This window comes from Anabrus simplex, chromosome 4, assembly GCF_040414725.1.
Source record: "Anabrus simplex isolate iqAnaSimp1 chromosome 4, ASM4041472v1, whole genome shotgun sequence".
Taxonomy (NCBI): Eukaryota; Metazoa; Arthropoda; class Insecta; order Orthoptera; family Tettigoniidae; genus Anabrus; species Anabrus simplex.
This window is the reverse complement of record NC_090268.1, coordinates 113928227-113954266: the sequence shown is the minus strand read 5'-3', so window position 1 is coordinate 113954266 and position 26040 is coordinate 113928227.

Here is a 26040-nt window from a genome sequence, read left to right as displayed (position 1 = left end):
ACAGGGGCACTTGAAGAAATCAAATAAAACAAAACCCTATGGCGCATGGCTCTCTAGACCGCGGCCACCATTTCACCGTGATATAGCTCCTCAATTGTAATCACGTAGGCTGAGTGGACGTCTTACCAGCCCCCAGATCCAGGTAAAAATCCCTGACCTGACCGGGAATCGAACTCAGGGCCTTCGGGTAAGAGGCACTCCTACACCGCGGGGCCGGCACTTGAAGAAATACTTGTGTTTAATTTTAAGAGTATTGTTGGAATGTCTTTGAAAGTATTGGGGAGGTAAGAAAGTACACAAGAACCTCGTTAATCCGGATTAAGTGGGACTGTAACTGATCCGGATAATCCAGAAAACTAAAATAACAAATACAGTACATGTTATATAATCTAGTAACATAAGTTGTACAGTAATACCTTTTTCTTTTTTTTTTCTTTTTTGTTAGTTGTTTTACGTCGCACCGACACAGATAGGTCTTACGGCGACGATGGGACAGGAAATGGCTAGGAGTGGGAAGGAAGCGGCTGTGGCCGTAATTAAGGTACAGCCCGAGCATTTGCCTGGTGTGAAAATGGGAAACCACGGAAAGCCATTTTCAGGGCTGCCGACAGTGGGGTTCGAACCTACTATCTCCCGAATACTGGATACTGGCCGCACTTAAGCGACTGCAGCTGTCGAGCTCGGTAATACCTTTTTCAATTATACAAAAAAATCATAACACTTTTCTTACATTTACGACTCTGTTTTATGCACTTCAATAATGAGTGAGGTTTTTTCTGTTTTACATTGTATAGGCCTACCGTTTGCCCTCAGCACGATTACGAAAACGTTTTACTAACATCAGTTCTGCCGGTGTTGTTTCAGTCTGAGATTCTAAATAGGACGTCAGTTTGTCCAGCTGCATTGTTGCCTCTCCATGAGTCATTGTTTCACCTGATAGAGCGCCGGTTTGATTTTCGAATTCACCATCATTCTCGTCATTACCTGCCGATGAACAAAAGACAATAATTTTTTTCATCTGTCATTCCATTACACCCACGGCTTCCCATTCTCAATTCCAGGTGAGAGCGTGTCCGATTTACTTCCAATTCCTGTCCTGAACTGTCCTTGGCGGAAAAGACATTCGAGAAGAGTGGTCTTCGTAAAAGAAGTACTGTACAAGTAAACATAAATTTTTATTATTTTCGATCCGGATAAACCGGAGATCCGGATTAATGAGGGCCGGATAAACGAGGTTCCTTTGTATCCAGAAATGGTGAAGCTACTGGTTCTGCTGTAATAGAGTTGAACAAGTTATCTTAATCTTAATTTTTATCTCATATTTTTGCTTCTGTGCGATGTACAACAATTACTAGAAAGTAATTACAATTTTATTTCAGGAAGTAAATTCCAAATAGAAATACTTTTCGCTAAAAGTAACAATCACAAGTAACAATTACTAAGAATGAAATCGCTACAAGTAATTCGATTACTATTACTCAGTTACTTCCCATCTCTGGTGATAATAACCGAACCTACCACATCCCAGGTCGAGTAGCTGTCGTTGTGTTTGTGTACCAGCTGGGATATTTCATTTTGCCGCAAGATGTCGTCAAAATGTCCAACATGCGCCTGAATGGATGCCTGAAAACGGCACCTCATTGATTGTCGGACATGTTCGAATACTCCAAGCACTGATGCAACCTTGTTCCACACGCTGGCGAATTACTGCAATGTACGACAGTTTCTTCACAACTCTAAAATCTGTAATTGTGTTCTAATACACCCTGCGGCTTATGCTTTTAGAGATTTAAAAAACGAATTATTATAACTTCCAGTTAACTAAAAGCTGCGATAAGATAATAATAATAATAATAATAATAATAATAATAATAATAATAATAATAATAATAATAATAATAATAATAATAATAATAATAATAATAATATCATTTATTTCGTTATTTCTCTGCCACCTTTTCTACAACGTGTTGGAGTCAAGGATGCGTTCCGTTCGGTAAATGAAGACCCCCAGTTTACAACCGGATACGACCGCCAACCCTATGTACAGGGATATCTTCTACTTCTGCATGTTTCTGTGGAGGTTAACAATGTGTTGTGTGTAAATTAAAGGTAAGCATAATAAAGAACGCAAATACCCAGTGCCCGAGGAAAGGAAATTATCCATACTTGGATAAAATCCGCGCCCTTGTTGTAAATCGAATCCGAGACCCACTTAACCGAACCACTAGAATGGACATACAACTAAAGAGCCGGACAATAATAATTGTTACCGAGTTTTTGTGGTAGTTATGCGTGAAAGAAGGTGCGGGGTGGTGAACAGGTCTCAAACTACTAAAGTAAAATTAATTTAAAATTTAACAAGGTTATATTTTCTTTCTTAAAACAAAGAAATAACAAGCATGGCAGGTACAAAGTAGCAAGTCCAAAGGGTAGTTACAATATTTACAGGATTTGGGCTTCGCGCCCTGACTTCACAATGCTAGGGCAATCAGCCCAATTTTACCCCAAACACAATTTTCAACAGAGGGGCAGAAAACCCCATTCATGCCTAGGAGCCCTTGCTCCAAATTACACTGAAAAGCCTCCACGAGGCATACAACACTCAATTTTCAAAAGAGCCACTCGCTCTCAAATTTAAGCCTCTCCCAGGCCACACCAAACTCCACCTTCAAGTTGTCCTCAACGGACATAAACACAGGGGTAAAATACCCAATCTACTGAGGTCTATAAAATGAAAAGAAGGTTAATTAAATGACCTCTAAGGTAACAATTTGAGAGGAGGCGAACTTGCACTCCTAATACACTTTGATTAAGACCTACTTGGCACTAGGCCGTTAATACAAGGGCTAATCCCATACTAAAGAGGTGACTTAAGAAGAGAACAATTTGTGTTACGTTAACGAAGAATAGGTTGAGAAAAATAAGTTCACCTCAAAACAATATGAGTGGGAGCTCGAGAGGTTTAGCACTCTCTATCCCAGTATGTAGCTTTAAAAGACAATATATGAAAAGAGTAGTTACATTTAGGAAAAGGTTACATGGTAGAACGCTTAGAACCCGCCCCGAGAGTTAAACTGCTGAGCTAGCCAAGAAGGAAGTTATTAATTGGCCATTACCTTGTTGTTGACCGCTGCCGAGGAAAGAGGCGCTTCCCGCCTCCTGCTATGTACTTAATACACTGAAAGATGGAACAGAAGTGGCCCGGAGACCCTAAAATCAGCAGTTTATATCCTCTCGCGGAAGGTTCTAGGTGTTAGGGGAATGAAAACACCCTCCCACAAACTTTTTATTGGGTAGGATACAGCAACATATTCAAGTTGGGGGAAGATACCTATGATTGGTCAGAAATTAATAACAGAAATTCGGGATTGGTTAAATGCAAAACTAGGGAAAAGAGAGGGGTATACAGCCAACTTAAACAATAACAGAAAGAAATTTAACAAAGAACAAACTTTTGAAATAAAATTTTCTCCAAAGAACAGTTATTTTTCTTCGCACTAGGGTGCGCTATTGTAGTTCTTCAGTAGTGTCCTCTAGAAGAGAAAGTTCACACTTCTTACTTCAAGCAAAACAAAAACACATCAAAAATGACACAGTTCTAAAACTCCGAAATTTACAGGTAGTGACATCTTCTGTGAAAGTAGAAAATTAATACCGTCAATAAAGTTCAGACTTCCTCCAGCAGAGGAGTTTCAACTGGCGCACATTTTAAATTAGCGGCGTGGAGGTGTACCGCCCGGTACAGACCTCCCCCCCCCCAAAAGTTCCTCCAGGGGTTACACATGAAATCTGTTTGAAACAAGGTCCAAGTTATGCTGTGGATATGAAGATTGATTGCGGAAGCATTTATAAGATTTCTTAATTTGGTTCGATTCAGTTTCAAAATTTTGTTGTTGCAGGTGAAGTAAAGTCTTTATATTTGTAGAAGTTGAATTTTTGAAGATAAACTTTTAATACTTAGAGGTGAAGAAAAATTTTGCAATTGCCACCAAATATTGCTGTTGAATTCCCAAGTGTAGTCATTGCTTATCGTAACTGTCCATGTAGTTGATGTTGATTAAGTTGAATGGCCAGACCGGCCGTTGCAGCTTTTGTCCAAAGGGAGGCCGCTCGGACCCCTCAAGTACCCTGAGATACCGCTCGCCCGCACTATGAGGGGAGCAGAGGTGTTGAAACACGCCGCGCCCGCGGTGAAGATATACAGGCTGCGGGGAAGTAGCAGGTCGTGCGCCGCACATCAGCCTTGGCCGGGAGGAGAGCTCCGGTTCGCCGTGCACATGTCGTCCTCGCTGGAGAAGAGGGGGCCCGTCCTCTGCCCCAGTTGCTGCACGGCGCCGCGCGGCTGCGGGGGCACTGAAACATTAAAGCTAGGCGGCAGAATTGTGTTGGACCATCATCTTTTTGAGGGCACAGACTTGGTGAAGAGGTTGAGGGGTCAGCGGCGTGCAGGTGTCCATGGCATTAAATGTAATTAAGCCACAGTGTATATAGCAGGAGACGGGAGCGTGGTAATGGCCATGTTAAGGACAAAATGGCAGTTTAACGGATCGGGGAAGGTTTTACAAAAAGCTTACATATAAGACAAACTATTATAGAAGGGGCAGAAAGCCTTAAAAGTGAAACTCAAAAAAAATATAACCTTGATATTCCTTTCAAAATAATATGAAGCAAGTTAACACAGAAATTACACCGGTTTCACCTGGGACAGGTGAACCCTAAATATCCTCTCGGTGGCTGGATTACTTAATAGCAACGTAACCGGCGTAAGAAAATCGAGAATGATACAAGGCCCATGAAATCTGGGGGCAAGCTTGCCCGCGGGAACAAAGTTCTTGACCATAACTTGGTCACCTACCTTCAAAGGGGTGGGTCTCCGTCCACGATCATACCTTTCCCTAACCTTTTCATGAGACACTTTAAGATTGGCTTTAGCCTTCTTCCAAAGATCTTTAATGATGTCCGGATCTATTGTCTCGGGTAGAATGTCACTCAGAGACCAGAGGTTAGAGAGCGGCGTGTTGGGAACAAACTTGAACATCAACGAGGCTGGAGTAAATTTATGTGATTCATGAACCGCCGAATTCAAAGCAAAAGCTAACCAATGCAGGGACGTGTCCCACCTGGAATGATCTTCATGATGATAGGCAATAAGTGCGGACCTGAGATTACGGTTAACCCGTTCAGCCAGAGATGGTTGAGGGTAATAAGCAGAAGTAGTTACATGAGAGATGGACAGGTCAAAGCAGAATTTACGAAATAAATTAGATGTAAACGCCTTAGCATTATCAGATACAATATATTGGCACGGACCAAAAGAAGCAAAAATAGAATTTAAGCAAGTAATGGTAGACTGAGCGGTAGCCAGCTTAGTCGGAAATAACCAGGAAAATCTTGTAAAACCATCTACACATACAAAGATGAATTTGTTGGCATTTCCCTTCGACTGGGGGAAGGGTCCTACATAATCAATATACAGGCGTTCCATGGGGCGCGACGCTTGATGCGAAGACAAAAGGCCTACCTTGGTGGACATGGTGGGTTTACTGAGCAAACAAGATTTACAAGCTTTTACAAGTTCACGGATTTCACCGTCCATACCTTTCCAGATGAACATTTCACGAATCTTTTCACGAGTTTTAAATATTCCCAATTGCCCCCCCAATGGGGTCTCATGATAGTATTTGAAGATCATAGGCACAAGGACAGCTGGAACGACAACCTTCATCATCTTGTCATGCCTCGAAGGGCAACATAAAACACCATTCCTCAGAACATAAGGGACGACATGTTCCCCAGAAGAAAGGGTTTCCATTATCGGAGCCAGCGTCGGATCTTCACGTTGGTATTTCTCAATATCCCTAAAAAGCATGGGAGCATCTGTTAAGATGGCATTAACACCAGATAGTATGGACTCGGGAGGTGATGAACTGTCGACCGGTTCCCGGGTCTCGACGTCGTTAGAAAACATACGGCTGAGTCCATCAGCAACAACATTTTCGGTACCTCTGATATGCCTGACATGGAATTGGAAGGCAGAAATACGGATGGCCCAACGGGCTATACGACCAGTACGACGCGGCCTACCTAAGACCCAGCTTAAAGCTTGGTTATCTGTCTCCAGGTCGAATTTGACGTGTTCCAGATAGAGACGGAACTTTTCTAAGGCGAATAAGACTGCCAAACCTTCGAGCTCATAGATGGAATACTTGACTTCTTGAGCAGACAAGGTCCTAGATGCATAGGCGATGGGTCGCCTCCCTAGCTCAGTCTCTTGAAGAAGGACTGCAGCTACTGCTGACGACGACGCGTCGGTTTGGACGATGAATTTCTTCGAGAAATCAGGCACGGCAAGGACAGGGGCATTACAGAGAGCTAATTTAAGATCTTCAAAAGCGGCTTGTTGAGAAGGTCCCCACTCGAATTTGATGCCTTTCCTACGAAGAAGGTTTAAGGGCGCCGCTCTATTAGCGAAGTTAGGAATAAACTTCCTGAAGAAATTCACCATACCAATGAACCTGGCGATACCTTTAATGTCCTTGGGAGGTTTAAAATCACGGATGGCCTGTGTTCTAGAATGATCGACTGCTACACCATCAGGTGACACAATATGCCCTAGGAATGACATAGAGGGCTTAGCAAAGGCGACCTTGGACAACTTAACGGTTAACCCAGCCTTACGAAGGCGATTGAGAACTTCTCGCAGATGATCTAGATGTTCTTCAAAAGTCTCTGAAAATACGACGACATCATCCAAGTAGTGATATAAGTACTCAAATTTGATGTCGGAGAAGACCCTATCTAGTAGCCTAGTGAGTACAGCTGCTCCCGTGGGGAGCCCGAAAGGCACGCGGTTGTATTCGTATAAGTTCCAGTCCGTGGCAAACGCTGTAAGATGTTTAGACTCTTCGGCAAGGGGAATTTGATTATAGGCCTGATTCAAGTCCAAGATAGTAAAGAACTTGGCCTTACGTAACCATGAAAAACAAGAATGAAGGTCAGGAAGGGGCACAGATTGCAACACCACCTTCCGATTGAGAGCCCTATAATCAATGACAGGCCTGAAGCCTCCTTGGGGTTTCGGAACTAGAAAAATAGGCGAAGAATACGCCGACTTAGAGGGCCTAATAATACCATCCTTCAACATCTGATCGATAATTTCTTTCAGAGCCTTCATTTTAGGTGGAGATAGCCTATACGGTGGAAAACGGACAGGAATCGAATCCGTGACCTCAATTTTGAATTCGATCAGGTCAGTAACACCAAGAGTATCAGAAAACACCTCTGGAAACGACTGACACAGCTTACGAATACTATCAGCCTGCTCCTCAGGTAGATGTCTAAGGTCTAACAACATCTCATCCTGGGTAGGCGAAATAGAAGAACATGATGCAGAATTACACTTTAATAGAGGGATGCTACAATTAGAGGCAAATTTGAAAGTGCAAGACCTACTCTGAAGATCGAGCACAAGACCAGTGTGAAAAATAAAGTCCGCTCCCAATATAATGGGGCAAGACAAGAGCTTGGCCACAAACAATTTAACTTTCCAAGTGAATTTAAAAATACGAATTTTGACCAATAAGGAACCTAGAATTTCTAATGGGGATGAATTAGCCGAAACGTATTGAACAGGAGATGAGACATAGTCAGGTAGTTTACAAACAGATTTCAATTTAGAATACCATTCAGCCGAAATAATCGAACAAACACTGCCTGAATCTAAGAGAGCAGTTATAGGCTCGTTATTTAACTCAATCTTAAGAAAAGGAACAGGTGCGGGGGAATCCGCCGCAATCCTAAGACACTCTTTGGGACCTTCAAAAGATAAATTTGAAAATTGCTCGTTCCCTGAATTTACAACCTGTTTACCAGGGGCTGAGTCTCGGGAAGATGGATTAGTCGACTCAGCCGATGCCACTGGTCACTTTTTATTATTGGCATAGGTGGAATTTGCACCAGAAGTTGAGCAGGAGGGGGTGCTATTCGAGTTTGGGCAATTCTTGGCAATATGTGAGAAAGCCCCACATTTAAAACAGCCTTGTGCTGAACCAGCTCCGTTATTTGCCCTACTAGACTTGATCAGTGGACACTTATTGCGCAGATGGTCAGGCGACCCACAAGCATAACATTTACGGGGTGTGACTGGTCGGCGAGGTGGAGGCCGAGTATTACTAAACGAAGGAGGGGGTTCTTTTGCCACACGCAAAGAATCGGCGTACCTAACTCCTTCCGCTGAGACGGCCAACGCTTCAAGTTCAGAGAAAGTTTGCGGGCACGCCGCGAAACACAAGTATGACCTATAAGATGGTGAAATGCCTTCTACAATAGCCTGTACAATCTGATCTTCAGGAAAATGAAGGGCAAACACCCTAGTATAAAACTTAATGTCTTGTATGAAATCAGCCAAGTTCTCATCCAATCGCTGTACACGATAATAGTACTTCTGAATTAGAGAAGACCTCGCGCGGGCGGGAATAAAATTTGCAAGCAAGTGTGCATGAAAATCTTCAATAGATGACTGTTCGGCTATGGCTCTTACTATTTTGTCAGAAAGAATACCAATTGCATAAGGATAGATGATTTGCAAAATTTGACATGGAGAAAGAGGAAACACAAGGGCATGATCCTGAAATTCAACAAGAAATCTTAAAAATGAAATTACTTCACTGGTGGTATTAACCGAAAACTTAGAGATACCTCTGAGCAACATTGCCAATGGATGAGGCAAGCTGCTGAACCCGGGTGACATAGTAGGTAAAGGTTTCAATGGCAAGGAAGTTAATTCCGAACGGATGTTACTCAACGATGCACGGCGTTCAGACTCGTTGTCCAATGGGGCAGAGATAGTTTGGGCAGCGATGGTTTTCCTATTTACTTCTCCCTTAGGAGGTTCTTCCTCACTACCTACATTCACTATGGTGGGTTGATCAGATTTGGGAGGAACTTCCCCAGTTAACAATTGAGTGACCTTGCTAGATAATTCGGACATATTTTCAAGCAGCGTACTAGCTTCCTTCTTCTGAACGTCATTCAACTTTAGAGACAACAGATCGTTAACTCTATTTGAAAAATGAAACAGCCTAGCTTGCACACGCTTAATTTGATTAGGAGAAGGATCATTTTCATCAAAAAAACTAACTACAGAAGCTAGCCCAGTAATATTCTCCGTGATCGTGGAAAGAGAGTCGTCAATTTCCTTCTCTCCCAAATTGGGGATGGAAATGGGCAAATCTAGGGACTCTCTAAGCTTGTTTGTGTCTACTGCAACCGTGCCTCCAGATTGTACATTTCTAATAGTCAATTCATAGATCAACTCCTCCTTGCGCAAATAGTTAAGATGGAGAACATCGCGAGGTCCGGGCATGATGACAGAACAATTTTGAAAAACCCAAAAAAAAATTCCAGCAACTGAGAAAATTGTTAGAGTTCGGAACAAAACAATGTTTAGCCGTCAAAAGGGGCTAAATTGAGACCCATTCAACCACGCTCTGCTACCACTTGTTACCGAGTTTTTGTGGTAGTTATGCGTGAAAGAAGGTGCGGGGTGGTGAACAGGTCTCAAACTACTAAAGTAAAATTAATTTAAAATTTAACAAGGTTATATTTTCTTTCTTAAAACAAAGAAATAACAAGCATGGCAGGTACAAAGTAGCAAGTCCAAAGGGTAGTTACAATATTTACAGGATTTGGGCTTCGCGCCCTGACTTCACAATGCTAGGGCAATCAGCCCAATTTTACCCCAAACACAATTTTCAACAGAGGGGCAGAAAACCCCATTCATGCCTAGGAGCCCTTGCTCCAAATTACACTGAAAAGCCTCCACGAGGCATACAACACTCAATTTTCAAAAGAGCCACTCGCTCTCAAATTTAAGCCTCTCCCAGGCCACACCAAACTCCACCTTCAAGTTGTCCTCAACGGACATAAACACAGGGGTAAAATACCCAATCTACTGAGGTCTATAAAATGAAAAGAAGGTTAATTAAATGACCTCTAAGGTAACAATTTGAGAGGAGGCGAACTTGCACTCCTAATACACTTTGATTAAGACCTACTTGGCACTAGGCCGTTAATACAAGGGCTAATCCCATACTAAAGAGGTGACTTAAGAAGAGAACAATTTGTGTTACGTTAACGAAGAATAGGTTGAGAAAAATAAGTTCACCTCAAAACAATATGAGTGGGAGCTCGAGAGGTTTAGTACTCTCTATCCCAGTATGTAGCTTTAAAAGAGAATATATGAAAAGAGTAGTTACATTTAGGAAAAGGTTACATGGTGGAACGCTTAGAACCCGCCCCGAGAGTTAAACTGCTGAGCTAGCCAAGAAGGAAGTTATTAATTGGCCATTACCTTGTTGTTGACCGCTGCCGAGGAAAGAGGCGCTTCCCGCCTCCTGCTATGTACTTAATACACTGAAAGATGGAACAGAAGTGGCCCGGAGACCCTAAAATCAGCAGTTTATATCCTCTCGCGGAAGGTTCTAGGTGTTAGGGGAATGAAAACACCCTCCCACAAACTTTTTATTGGGTAAGATACAGCAACATATTCAAGTTGGGGGAAGATACCTATGATTGGTCAGAAATTAATAACAGAAATTCGGGATTGGTTAAATGCAAAACTAGGGGAAAGTGAGGGGTATACAGCCAACTTAAACAATAACAGAAAGAAATTTAACAAAGAACAAACTTTTGAAATAAAATTTTCTCCAAAGAACAGTTATTCTTCTTCGCACTAGGGTGCACTATTGTAGTTCTTCAGTAGTGTCCTCTAGAAGAGAAAGTTCACACTTCTTACTTCAAGCAAAACAAAAACACATCAAAAATGACACAGTTCTAAAACTCCGAAATTTACAGGTAGTGACATCTTCTGTGAAAGTAGAAAATTAATACCGTCAATAAAGTTCAGACTTCCTCCAGCAGAGGAGTTTCAACTGGCGCACATTTTAAATTAGCGGCGTGGAGGTGTACCGCCCGGTACAATAATAATAATAATAATAATAATAATAATAATAATAATAATAATAATAATAATAATTATACACTAGAACGAGTGTCTCAGAAGTTGAGGTGCTGGTCTTCTGACCCTAACTAGGAAGGTTCGATCCTGGATCAATCCTGTGGTATTTGAAGGTGCACAAATACGTCAGCCTCGTGTCAGTAGATTTACTGGCACTTAAAAGAACTTCTGTGGGACTAAATTCCGCCCCCTTGGCGTCTCTGAAAACCGCAAATGTTGTTAGCAGCACGTAAAGTGAATAACATTAATAATAATAATAATAATAATAATAATAATAATAATAATAATAATAATAATTCTTTATTCAGGAAATTGACCCTCCGTGGATTTGTCACAAGACAAGGTATTTTAATGTTGTTATCTATTTAAAAAGTGCCAATGGTTCCATAAAAGAAGCACGAACCCATGCACAGCCACCTCGGCAATCGCGGCTAGGTAGCTATCCTTGAGGGCATATGTCTTTCACAACACGGAGATATAACAATTATTTTTATGGGAGTAAATACATTGCAAACATTATGTTGGAGATAATTAATATTTTCCCCATGTCAAGAATGGTTTTCTGCGCGTTTCTCTTCTTTTTAAGAATATATCCCACAGCTAGTCCAAGAAGCACAACAGGTGTTGGCCTTTCCTACACGTTAAAACAAAATGCTATCAATGCTATCAATCTTTTCAAATCTTGCGAAACCTTCAGCAATGTTAAAACAATTTTTCTTGTGATGTACTGAATTGAAAGAAAAAAATAATAGTGTACAACAAGCATAAGAATTCGGTCTGAAGAGAAGAGAACCTGTCTACTTGAAGACGGCAGTAATGAAAATGTGAAGACTGTCTTTGTGTTCGTTGTTTTCTCCTTTGACCTTGTCCCCTCTTTCTGTTGCTCCCTTTTCGCACACTGACCTATCATTGGGCTTATTCTAATATGTGTTCCTATTTATATTCCTTTCTATTTATGACTTGGTGTGTCACTTGTTCGCTTATTTCTATTATTAACATTATTAATCGACCGCACAATTGACGTCGGCAGCATTGCATTAAACGTTTGAAGTGACTTCCTTTCAACGAAGGTCGCTGGAGTCATAACTTAATGCTCTGCTAGTAAGTTATCGCTAAGTCTGTATCGTTACAAAGTCATAAAATTGATTCCCCTGTCCCTTGTCATATATTTTTATATTCGTTCTGATTGAAGTTGACCAGAATTACATGTGGTATTGCACATACATTTTAAGTGCAGGGAGTGGGGTCAAGTCTTCGAGCTTAATTTCCTTGCGCCACGAGTCCAATTTTCCTGCAGACCGTAAAAGATTGACTGTTTGTTTTTAAAGTATGAGTAGATCCGAAATCCGTGTGGTGTGTATCTGCCACAGGCGAGGTATAAAACACTAGTGTAGTTTCAATTAGTGTGAATTATGAGGTATTATTTGGGGGAGAGAAGGTTTCATGTAGCCCATTTGTAACGTATTGATTTTCATCCCTGTGATGTAGTATAGCTTCAGTGTAGGTCACAGGCTTGATTCATGCACTCATCAATTCATGTTATGGTGTACGCGACAGAGAGGAACAAACCCACGCCCTGCCATGGCGTAAAATGAAAAAAAAAACATACCAGTGCATGTGACTGTACAAAGACTTGAAATTAACATTGGAAAATCAAGAAAGCAGACTTCCAAATAAATAATAGTATAAAAATGAAGGAAGAATCTTTACCTTACAATTATATTTTTTCTCGCCCGTTCCCATTTTCAGGCAGGTTCTGGGTTGGATTATTATTTATTATTTAATCAGTTTATGTAACCGTCCAGGGTTGGTTTTTCCCTCGGACTTCGCGAGGGATCCCACCTCTATCGGCTCAGGAGCAGTGTCCTGGAGCGTGAGACATTTGGTCGGGGTTATAACTGGCGTGGAGGACCAGTACCTTGCCCAGGCAGCCTCACCTGCTATGCTGAACAAGGGCCTTGTGTAGGATGGGAAGGTTGGAAGGGATAGACTAGGAAGAGGGAAGGAAGCAGCCGTGGCCTTAAATTAGGTACCATCCTGTAATTTGTCTGGAGAAGTGGGAAACAATGGAAAACCACTTCGAGGGTGGTTGAGGTGAGAATTGAAAACCCCTCTATTCAGTTGACCTCCCGAGGCTGAGTGAACCCCGTTCCAGTCCTCGTAGAGCTTTTCAAATTTTGTGGCAGAGCCGGGAATCGAACCCGGGCCTCTGGAGGCGGCAGATAATCACACTAAACGCTACACCACACAGGCGGACTACAGGGATGTACAGTATAATGTATTTTACAGTATTCTGTCTTCCCACCATTCTTCTCCATTCAATGCGCTGCTTTATACACATCTTGCTGTGATGCTTGCCATTAATAGAGTCCCTCCATCTTGTTCGACTTAGTCCTCTAGCTCCCTTTTAGGGATCATTTTCTCGATGGCTTTCTTCAGGATCCGTTCGTTTCGCATTCATCAGGTTTTCGAACTACTTTTGCCGGGCTGAGTGGCTCGGACGGTTGAGGCGCTGGCCTTCCGACCCCAACTTGGCAGGTTCGATCCTGGCTCAGTCCGGTGGTATTTGAAGATGCTCAAATACGTCAGCCTCGTGTCGGTAGATTTACTGGCACGTAAAAGAACTACTGCGGGACTAAATTCCGGCACCTCGGCGTCTCCGAAGACCGTAAAAGTAGTTAGTGGGACGTAAAAAAGCAAATAACATGATGAACTACTTTAGCTTTGCTCTGTCAATTTACGTACACCTACATTTTTCGGTATCTCCTTCTTTCGTATTCTACCTCGTCTAGTCTTTTCTTCTGTGCTCCTTTGGAACATCATTTCTAGTGCTTGAATCCCGGTCTTGTTTCCCATCCATGGTATCCATGGCTGCTGAACCGTACGTCGTCAATATTGGTAAGAAATAAGATTAATTCAGGGTCTTCTTGCATATCCCTGGTACTATTTAAATCCATATACCATACTGGTGGAAACTTCTTACTTGCTTATTTATTGAATTAATTCCTTTCATCCCCTGTGGGTGAGGGATGCAGAAGAAGAGTACACCCACGGCATCCTCTACCTGTAGTAAGAGGTGACTAAAAGGGCCGACACCCCCTGAGGGTGCGGGGAGCAGACGAAGAATACATCCACGGTATCCCCTGCCTGTCGTAAGAGGTGACTAAAAGGGGCGACCAAGGGATGTTGTTTTTGGAACCATGAGATTACTTGTGGTTAGTACTATCACGTGAAGAACGCGATGGGTCGACGTTACTTGCGATTAGTACCACTATGTTAGGAACACCTGGGTCTGTGATTAGTTTTATTAGGGGAGGAGCGCCATGGGTTTTCATTACCTGTTATTAATATCACTATATGAGGAACACCATGGGTCTACTTTACCAGTGATTAGTACCATCATGAGGGGCCGGTGACGTGGATTTTTGACCCCCTTTGGACAACAAGCATTATTGATACCGTATACAATTTTCGCTTTGGAAGCAAAACGTTGTTCCGTTATACTATTGTTTTAAGTGATTTTATGGCAGTGCAGATAGGAACCACTGATTGTTTTAAGTTCATAATCATTTTTCATCACCGTCTTTTTGAATTCTAGTCAGTGGATGGATTTTGGAATTTCGTAATCTAATCATATCATTGTGCTTCATCACGTACCATTAGGGTCCAATGATCTATTTGTTAGACTTCTTTAAACAACAAACATCATCATCATTAATTCCTTTGTCCACCTTTCCGTCGTATTATATCGTGCTCCTGAGGTTTCTAAAAATGTCCTTTTCTATCCCTTGCCTAGTCATGATCGAAGTTACACTCTTCCTATCTTACACTATTGTGCTTTACATCGCACTGACGCGGTTGGCATTTATGGCGACGATGGGATAGGAAAGGGCTAGGAGTTGGAAGGAAGGTACCGTGGCCTTAATTAAGGTAAGTTCCAGAATTTGCCTGGTGTGGCAATGGGAAACCACGGAAAACCATCTACAGAACTGCCGACAGTCGGGTTAGAAACCACTATCTCCCGAATGCACACTCACAGCTACACGACCCTCACCGCATGTACAACTCGCTCGGTAGTTTTCCTCTTTGTGACATTAATGTTCATTTCAAATTTTTATGTTTTTCGGTGTCAAATGTTAACTTGAATTTGCGCTTCTCCATTTTCTCCCTCACAATTACTAATTCCGATTTCATGGTTCGGGATATAATTTTTTTCAAATCTGATTGTTCACTATGTGTCGCTATAAAGAGAGAAGTAGTTACTTTGGTAGTATTACATATCATAGCTTGTTCATTATATATATAACTGTAGATTAGATTTATTCCAAGGCCAACGGCTCTCCGGAAGAGAGTTGACCGTGGGCCATTTGTTTCCAAATACAGTACTATATTGTTTCATTTAATCGAAATATTATTTTGTAATTGTTCTTAATCAGGGGAGTTTATACATTCTGTATTTGTTTAGGCTATTATGGATTTGAACACTCTATTGGGCGAAGGCCTGTAAGGTTTAATAAATCCTTCTACTACTACTACTACTCTGGTAGTATTAACCGTGATGTCTCCCTCTATGGTTCACTGGAAGGATTTCGACTACACGTTTTGAAAGGCGTTTAAACATTCCATATATTTCGGCATGTAAATGACCTCTCACAACCAGTGTTATGTTTACCCCACAAATGTAATTAGTAATAGGACGCCCAGTAGAGTTCCAATTTCCATGCCTCAGCAAACAGAACTTCGAAATTGACACGATGGCAGCCTAAATGAAAACATATCATAATGGCTGGACATGGTAGCTGAGATCGTGCGTTTATTATTCATTTATTCATTTCATTACATTTAATTTCATTTCGGCCAGGTATCATCAAAGTCATTTCAGCTGTGTCCTTCCTCGAGTTTCAACTTCAGCGGAGTATTGTCTGGCATTCTTTCTCGGCGTTGTTCCTTTCTCTCTTCAGTCCACGCCTTTCCTGTGTTTAGCTTTGGCTTTTCTTGGAAACACTGGCGTACTTGAAGTTTCTTCTTAAGCAGGTCACGCTCTTGCGTATCTTTACGTGTGATCCCCATTTCGTGCAGCTATTTTTCCATCTCATTGAAGCAGGTCCCGTGAGGTTATTATTATTATTATTATTATTATTATTATTATTATTATTATTATTATTATTATTAATGTACACATGTGTTAGCATTTGTAGGATGCTGCGATAATTTTAGTCAAATTGTTTGCCAAATTATTACCTTAACCTGTAAATAAATAATCCAATTCCCTGGTTAATACCAAGCGAAATAATTATTTATTTTTTATTTGCATCGATGCAGGTCACATGAAATGCCAGATGGTACGATGGCATGGTCAGATGTCACTTTTACCGAGCTCGATAGCTACAGTCGCTTAAGTGCGGCCAGTATCCGATATTCGGGAGATAGTGGGTTCGAACCCCACTGTCGGCAGCCCTGAATGTTGTTTTCCGTGGTTTCCCATTTTCACACCAGGCAAAATCTGGGGCTTTGCCTTATTAAGGCGACGGCCAATTCCTTCCCACTCATAGCCCTTTCCTATCCTATCGTCGCTATAAGACCTATCTGTGTTGGTGCGGCGTAAAACAACTTGTAAAAAAAAAAGATGTCACTTTTCGCGATACAGCAATAATTTTTATATCGCACACCCTTAAGATCGATGACCATTAACCATGAAACGACCATCGCAGAACTCTATTAACTTGAACACAGGACCTAGTGAAATCTAGTGAAATGAATTCAAGAATCCGAGGAGTGGACAATGCACCAGCAAGACGACGCCAACGAGGTAGAGATGATGATGATGATGATGATGATGATGATAGTACTTTTTATCATTACTACTTCTACTTCCCGTTGCCATGAAGAACATAGGAGGTGTAAAGTATGACGAGTATCAAAATAAATGGTCACATAACAAAGAGAGGGAACGTTGAAGAATTACCATCGAAGTATATTTCTTTCGTAAGCTACCGATACCCTGTCCACTCTAAACAACTGACACAGAGTGGAATAAAGGTAGGACATTGACACACAGCAGGTACGCACTGTTGGGGCCTTTGATGTCAGTAAACCTGATATTGTAATAGACAGAAATGCAATATCGTTGATTCAGCAGTGCCAGGTGTTGTAGTGGAAGAGACAGAGAAAAGCTTATAACATATCGATTTGTATTTCCCTATTAAAGAACATGTTAAACAATATAACTAGAGATCTAGATCAATATTATCAAATAATTTTCAAATATTTTGAATCTGCTGTTGCTGACGTTAAATTCTTTCAAGATCATTTGAATTACTCTTATTTTCATTCCTCATTTCACAGAGCTTGAAAGAAACTGGAGTAGGCTCTGTTCATCCTTAAACTTCGCTACCGTTATTGCTGGTTGCTCTATAACAGTAAGAAATATACCGTGTATTTACCATTTCTCTATGATGACAGGTATAACAGTTATCGTGTATTTAAATTGGATTTGCAGTACTGTGAAGCCGGCCCCGCGGTGTAGGGGTAGCGTGCCTGCCTCTTACCCGGAGGCCCCGGGTTCGATTCCCAGCCAGGTCAAAGATTTTCACCTGCATCTGAGGGCTGGTTCGAGGTCCACTCAACCTACGTGATTACAATTGAGGAGCTATCTGACGGTGGTATGGCGGCCCCGGTCTAGAAAGCCAAGAATAACGGCCGAGAGGATCCGTCGTGCAGACCACACGACACCTCTTAATCTGCAGGCCTTTGGGCTGAGCAGCAGTTCCTTGGTTCCTTCGGGGCTGTTGCGCTATGGGGTTTGGTTTGGTTTGCAGTACTGTGACTGTTTACTTAATTCAGTTCTTATATGCAGCGGAGACCTTACTGGTGAACAGGAAAGGCACCATGGACGACCTGGAAAAAGTCGAAAGACGTATCCTCCGGAAAGTTCATGGGCCAGGAATGCTCCATGATAGAACCTACCGACTGAAAGCGAACTCTGAACTATACGAACAGTTGTAAACGATTAACACTAGCAAGCGACGTAGTTGAAGTTTGAGGGGCACCTTCTGATGATGGACAGTGGCAGGCTTACGAAGATCTTCTCAAATCATCTAAAGTTACAAGATTGGAAGCATGTGAAGGAAAAAAGACACTTAGCTTCCGTTGGGATTGCTGATACTGATGTCTCCGACTACCCCAAATTTTTTAAAATGGTAAACTCGTGATCTCTACCAAAAGTTATTGAAATCTCGCAAAGCTCTTTCACAGGAAAGGAAGGACGATCTAATGGCAGGGCTCAAGAGGTATTGAGAATGATAGCGAGCATCCAAAAATAAGTCAAAAGCACTCCATAGTGGGCTTACATCAATAATAATAATAATAATAATAATAATAATAATAATAATAATGAAAAAAAGGAAAATGAAATGGCGTATGGCTTTTCGTGCCGAGAGTGTCCGAGGACAAGTTCGGCTCGCCAGATGTAGGTCTTTTGATTTGACGCCCGTAGGCCCGTAGGCGACCTGTGCGTCATGGTGATGAAGACGACACATACACCCCGCCCCCCTGCCAACGAAATTAACTAATTATGGTTAAAATTCCTGATCCCGCCGGAAATAGAACCCGGGACCCCTGTGAACAAAGGCCATCACACTAACCATTTAGCCATAGAGCCGGACATATTATTATTATTATTATTATTATTATTATTATTATTATTATTATTATTATTATTATTATTATTATTATTATTATTATTATTATTATTATTATGTGTCTTGAGGAACTCCGGAACTTCCGGAATTTGGCCCAGAAAGGAAGTTGATTAACGAGTTAGTAAATATAGTGACTAGAAGCTATCGCATTTATGCATTTAACGCCAATCGATTGAGCCAGGACTCGCTCCCTCAGCCTTGGGAATAGGAGGCGTGGGAGTAACCAGCTTCGTTACATAGTCATTCACTTTAGTTAAGCAGGAATAGGAAGCGCATATGATACTTCCTTGAAAGAGAGATCCTAACTGTAGCTTATGGGAACAAACGTATTCACACAATCCATCATCTTTTCTTCTAATTATACAAACGTACTGGTCGCCTGTTTAATATTCTGTATCTGTAATGACCAAGCTAGAAACAATCAAGCTGTATGAGGTGTGATCAGAACTGCAGTTATTGTAAGGAAATGTGATGATTGTTCTCCGCGGGGTGTGGTTAGCAATGAACAGTTCGTTAACACCCGACCAGAGATTTATTTCTGAATTGACTGACATCTTGCTTTGTGTAGGTGTTTCACAGAAATAATTTTCAGCCACATTTGTTATGCATTTATCTTCGAGAGGCACGCATCTCCAAGACAGATCTTCTTCATTACCTCGAAATATACGCGTGGATTCTGCCAATTAGTTAAAGAGAGCAACCACGAGAAACATGACTATTGCATTTCGGGGTGGACCTGTAAAATATCCAGTTCCGTTGATTTCATTGACTTTGGTTTCGATAATAATAATAATTTCGTGTGGCTATTTCTAGCCGAGTGCAGCCCTTATAATGCAGACCCTCCGATGAGGGTGGGCGGCATCTGCCATGTGTAGGTAACTGCGTGTTATTGTGGTGGAGGATAGTGTTATGTGTGGTGTGTGAGTTGCAGGGATGTTGGGGACAGCACAAACACCCAGCCCCCGGGTCACTGTAATTAACCAATGAAGGTTAAAATCCCCGTCCCGGCCTGGAATCGAACCTGGGACCCTCGGAACCGAAGGCCAGTACACTGACCATTCAGGCAACGAGTCGGACTTTGGTCTCGATGAGAGAGCTTTAATCCCTTGTCACCATCCTCAGAGTCATGGCCTACGATTCCAGTTCTTGTGCTGTATATTATGAGTCTCTTATAGTGGAAAGGCTATTCCAGCGAGCAAATGGTGACACCAAAACGTTTTTTTTTCTTTTGCTAGTGGCTTTACGTCGCCCCGCCACAGACAGGTCTTATGGCGACGATGGGATAGGGAAGGCCTAGGAGTTGGAAGGAAGCGAGCGTGGCCTTAATTAAGGTACAGCCCCAGCATTTGCCCGGTGTGAAAATGGGAAACCACGGAAAACCATCTTTAGGGCTGCCGACAGTGGGATTCGAACCCATAATCTCCCGGATGCAAGCTCACAGCCGCGCGACTCTAACCGCACGGCCAACTCGCCCGGTCCAAAACATTTTGTAAAAGTACTTTTGTGCTCAAAATTGCTCACATCCTTCAACCTTCTGTGTTGCATTAACGCAATTGCTGGTCACCCAGATGGCTTGCAGATATTGAAGAGTCACACGGTCAACGTGACCTTTTGCTTAGATGTCTTGACCGAATATCCCAGCTTCCTTATCACAGAGTTATTTGATCTAGGCTACGTGAACCCAATTCCAACCCTTAAACCAAGAGTAAAACTACTGGACGAATCGGAAATAGAACTCCAGGCCTCCACTAAAGTAACTACAGTATAAAATAAATTGATATTCTTAAACCGAACTAGGAAATTTGACTAATAACACGATGTTCCATACATAAAAACAAGCATCTAAATAATAAGTGCCATACGTGGTGATCCACTGAACAATGGGTGAGCGTATCAAAAGTATATCTTTTTCTAATTATCCCATATCCCCACGAACCTACTACGCTGGCGTAGCAGGGGGAGAGGTAATACTCCCACGTGGCACGTCCCAGGTGGCGGATAGGGGGGTCCTAACCGGCTTGCCGGCGGACTTGAGAGAAATAAAATACCTCTCGCGGACCAAACACACTACCCCCTGAGGTGGGGTACGCATATGTAGAATACACCCGCAGTATCCCCTGCCTGTCGTAAGAGGCGACTAAAAGGGGCGACCAAGGGATGATAGAATTAGGACCATGAAACTACTTTCGATTCGTACCATCATGCGGGGAACACCATAGGTTGCCTGCACTTGCGAGTAATACCACTACATTTGGTACGAAATAGGTTTGTGATTAGTAGCAGCAAAAGGGGGTTCTCCTGTGGGTTTCCAGTACCCGTGCGTCGTACTCATGTGAGCAACACCCCAGGTCTGGGCGTTGCCTGTGAGTTGTTTCACTATATGAGCGACACCGTGGGTCTGCGTTGCCTGTGATTAGTACCCATTATGTGAGGAACACCACAGGATAGTGCGAGTCCCTGTGGTTAGTACACCTAGGTGAGGAACCTCATCGGTTTGCGTTGGCTATGAGTGGCGCTGTTGTGTGAGAAACACCATAGGTTTGCGTTACCTATACGAAGTACAATACTTGTGAGTAGTACCATCTTGTGTGGAACACCGTGAGTCTTCGCTACTTTTGATTAGTACCCCAACATGACAAATACCATGGTTCTACTTTACTCGCGACATGTACCATACTGAGGGACCTTAGACCTAGTTTTTGGACCCCTTTGGACATCAAGCACCCTTGATTCAGGACTGTGCTTTATAAGTGGTCCCTTGGTCAGTAATAGTGTTATTTATGACCTTTTTGAGTCGGATCCACTGTTTTTGTTTAGTTGTTTCTTGTTTGTTTTTGTTTCTTGGGTTCATGTCCATGCATTCATTTTTCATGACTTTTTTGTTTTGTACAGTGGATTCTTTGAACCTTTTGTTGTCATTTCATTTCGTACCATTAAGGGCCGATGACCTCGATGTTAAGCCCCTTTAAACTACAAGCATCATCATCATTATATACCATATCCAGAATAATTTCGAGCTATTAAAACGATCTCGTTGCAGCAATACTGTTACTGGACTGAATCCCAAATATGTTCGAAGTATTCGAAGCGGTTGCTCGTGAGATATCTCTGAGAGGAAAGCACTCTTCGTATCGTTGGTAGTATAGTGGTCAGTAACATTATGTAGAAGCTGAATATTTCAAACTACTTATCAGTATGGAAATGGGTTCTCTGAAACGAAGCTGCATAAACTTGAAGTATATTTTCTTAGTGGTTTGTAAACAAGGATCCACTGACTGTCACTTTCCGAGCAAAGACTCAACTCTAGGTCCTTGACATCTGTTATCACAATCGTCCCGTGACCTTGCTCTTAACAATACGTAGATAAAGATTATTTGTATACCAACCTTGGAGTCATACTTTACTACAGTAATTTTTTTTTTTTTTTTTTTTTTTTTTTTGCTAGTTGCTTAACGTCGCACCGACATAGATAGGTCTTATGGCGACGATGGGACAGGGAAGCCCTAGGAGTTGGAAGGAAGCGGCCGTGGCCTTAATTAAGGTACAGTCCCAGGATTTGCCTGGTGTGAAAATTGGAAACCACGGAAAACCATTTTCAGGGCTGCCGACAGTGGGGTTCGAACCTACTATCTCCCGAATACTGGATACTGGCCGCACTTAAGCTACTGCAGCTATCGAGCTCGGTACTACAGTAATCTTGGGTAAAAGTCGATGAATCTCGAAATCCTTTCTCTGTGGGTAGAGGAGTTAGAATAACTGGTACGATATCCCCTGCCTGTCGTAAGAGGTAACGAAAAGGTCAACTAGGAGCTTTTAAATTGGGAGCGTGGGCTGGCGACTTCGGTTCTCCTAGCCGAGTCTGACATTGCTTCCACTTATGTCAGGCACCTCACCTTCATCTTCCGTACACGACTTCCCTTAGTCAACTGTCGTTCTTCTCCAGTCACGAAAGAATTAGGTTTTCGAGGCCTAGGGTATTTTTCATTTTCAGCCATTCGTGGCCCTTCCCGTTCTTTTGCCGATGGCTTCATTTTTCGGAGTGTCGGGGCTCTTCCATATTTTCTCCCCTCTGTTAGTGTCGACAGAGGATGGTTACCCAGTTGTACTTCCTCTCAAAGTTAAAACATTAACCACTACACCAACACCACTGGAAAATGTATAATATTATCTCAGAAAACATCTGTTCTGAAATACAACCTAGATCTCTACGTAGACAATAAGGGCCTTGGTGAAGTATAAGGTGAAGTCTTCCATTATTCGTAACCTAGGCACTTTCTCGGCTACCACGCCCTTTGTACCGTAGTGTAACGGTTAGCACTATTATCCGACATCATTGGCGGCCCAGGTTCGATTCTCGATACTGCCAGAAGGGCTAAACGCAAAGCAATGTCATCTCCGTACAGGCCGTAAAGGCCCTTGGAGGAGTGGAAGGTAAAGGCTTCCACGATCCGTAACCTCGGCACTTGGTGGGTTAGAGTGGTTAGCTCTACGCCTTGCCGCCTTTGCCCCCAGGAATTAACTTGGTACTCATTTTTGGTGTAGGCTGAGTGAACCTCAGGGCCATATGCACGTCCGAAAGTGGAAATCTCGTTTCTAATATCTTACGACTTCCTGACGGGGATTCGAACCCACGTCCTTCCGGGCGAACCAAGCACGCCTTTAGCGCCTCGACTAGGGATAGGAAACTGCTAGGAGTGGGAAGGAAGCGGCCGTGGCCTTAATTAAGGTACAGCCCCGACATTTGCCTGCTGTGAAAATAGGAATCCTACCTGAGACAACTGGGGAAAAGTACAGGAAAGAAGAAGAATCAATAAGGTGATTATAAAATTTAATTCATAATTTTTAACTGGTACAATTTCGTCTCAAAAATTAAGTTCCCATAAGGAAACCATAATTCAATTACGTCGAATGCAAGTGTTAAAAATATTCAAGCTCTTTAGTTCTTTACAGTCGTGAAATCACCAGCGATTCGCCCCAGTGTGGCAGTGGGCTAGTCAGTTCGAATGCCGCCCGTTTCCTTTCTTTTTTGTACAATTTTGCTTTCTATTTTCAACCATACGACAGTTTTTTCGCTCTCCTGTAAAATTACTTGTTTGTTACTTGTGAGGTCTCATTGTTAATAGACGGTATGTGAGATATAGTATTTCTATACCCTTAAATGTCGACTTACATTCAATCCTGTAACCGTGTACCTCGAATGCACGCACCTAACCCACTGTGGTATAGAGCCCGGCTTAAGCTCTACTAATGGGCATAAATCATGTAACATTTTGTGAACGGTTTCACTAGAATCTTTCCATCTTTCTTTACGGCTTTGCTCAATAGAGTGTAATAACCTCTTTGATTTATTTCCTTGCGTCACGTAGAGTGTGACTTGTTAATGGTCTAGAAACATTGTTTGGTTGCATTTCATTCTCCGTGACAGCGAACGCCAAACTCTTGCCTTTTAATGCTTAAAAAATGCTTAATTGTATTATTTTGGTGAACTCTAATTGCATTGCCAATACATTTAATGTTTATGATTAATTGTGAATGTATTTGTTTCAACGTCAGCACATAAAATCACAATGCTCTCCTTTTTTTCTTTTTTACAACATCTACTAGTCAGATTGATTATGCATATGCGTATCCATCTATCTAATAATCCCCTCTTCTAATAATGTTGTCTTTCACCTTAAAACAATAGACTACATCACCAACACTACCACCAAGCGAATGGCTTAATGCATTAGAAGCAGTCTACCCAGGAGAATACGGTTCGACTCGGGATTTTGCCAAACTTCAACACACATAATTGTTCTCTACGGCACCCCTTCCAAAGAATTCCTCTTTACAAGCCACGATACCAAAAAGTATGTTTGGAGAACTATAGCAACATTCGGATTACACTGATGTTCATAAGAACCAGGACACCTTGAAAGACTAGAGATAGGAAGTTCATATTCACATGATATGTGCAGTAGTGTGTTCTAAAGAAATGATTAGCATTTGAACCATGTCGGTCCTCAGGTTCAAGGTCCACATTGGCGCATCATCACCGACTGGTAAAATTTGTCTGCAGCTCGCGATGTCGCTATAAACCGAAGGTAATGGACCAGTGTGAGTTGAGCAGACGTACAGGATGCCTCGCAGACGTATGCGAGAACCTTACCGTCAAATGAGTGAGTTTGAAAGAGGGTACATTATTGGCATGAGAGAACGTGATGCATCCATCCGGGTAATTGCTGCTCGTGTGGGACGAAATGTGTCAGGAGTGCAACGGGTGTGTACTGCGCCCTGGTGGGGGTGTGATAAGCGTCATGCAATTATGATGAATTATTGAGGAATATATATTTCATTTTCAGAATAAAGAATGTCTTACTGTACATACAGTAAGAGCAGGCCAGGCCGAGATGGTATGGTGAAACATGCACAGACTATTGTCTCCACTGAGATTAACAAACACAATGAACGGCAGAATTAGAATTCTCAGAAATTGTGACAACGAGGAAAGAGAGAGGATAATTTGTTGCCAAAGTTTCCATAGCCCCGGGCAGAATAGGTAGTGGCAACAGCACAAAGAGCCGGGTGCAAATTTCTGAGACATGATGGCAGGGTATCTCCATGTACTAGCGGGAGTTGAACGCGGGGTTGGCACTGGAAGAAAAAAATATGAGCCTTCCCGGTCCCGTGGTTTAGGTGGACCAATGGAAAAATTCACTTGACCAAAGCTAGGCGAGAACTTCGTATTGTAAGAAGCACTAGCGAGGCTAACTACGCGGATTAAACCGATAGAAGGGAGTGGGTTATAAAGTCAGAATAAGGCGGAATTTAGGAGCCTTACTATATTATAAAACTTATAAAAAGTTAATAATTGCGGGAAATTGCATGGTGTAATTCTGAGAATTCATGGACGCTATGCGTTGATTGGCTGGAGGCAAGGAACGCCACAATAGAGCGCGAAATCCCGAGCCGGGATACGGCAGCTAAATTCGCAAATATATCACTTACCAGCGAACGATAATAGTTGAGAATTGGTATAGAGCCTTTGAGAACATAATTACATCATTGGATATCATATTTAAGCCACGGGCCGAACCGCAAATTGTCGTGTGAGGGTATCGGGACTGCGCGTCCCAAGATGAACTCCGGTGAACTCGGAAGAGAAGGGATACAAGTATAAATATGAGGTCGTGGACAAGGACTGACAACAACTTCTGACAAAGTGCTCGGGCTGATACCACGCCTGGGGTGCGTGACAACTTCTGATAATTTGTTCGAGCCGTGATTACGCCGGGGGTGCGTGTGTGTACTTACTCGTGGAGTAGGGTTCGAAGTATT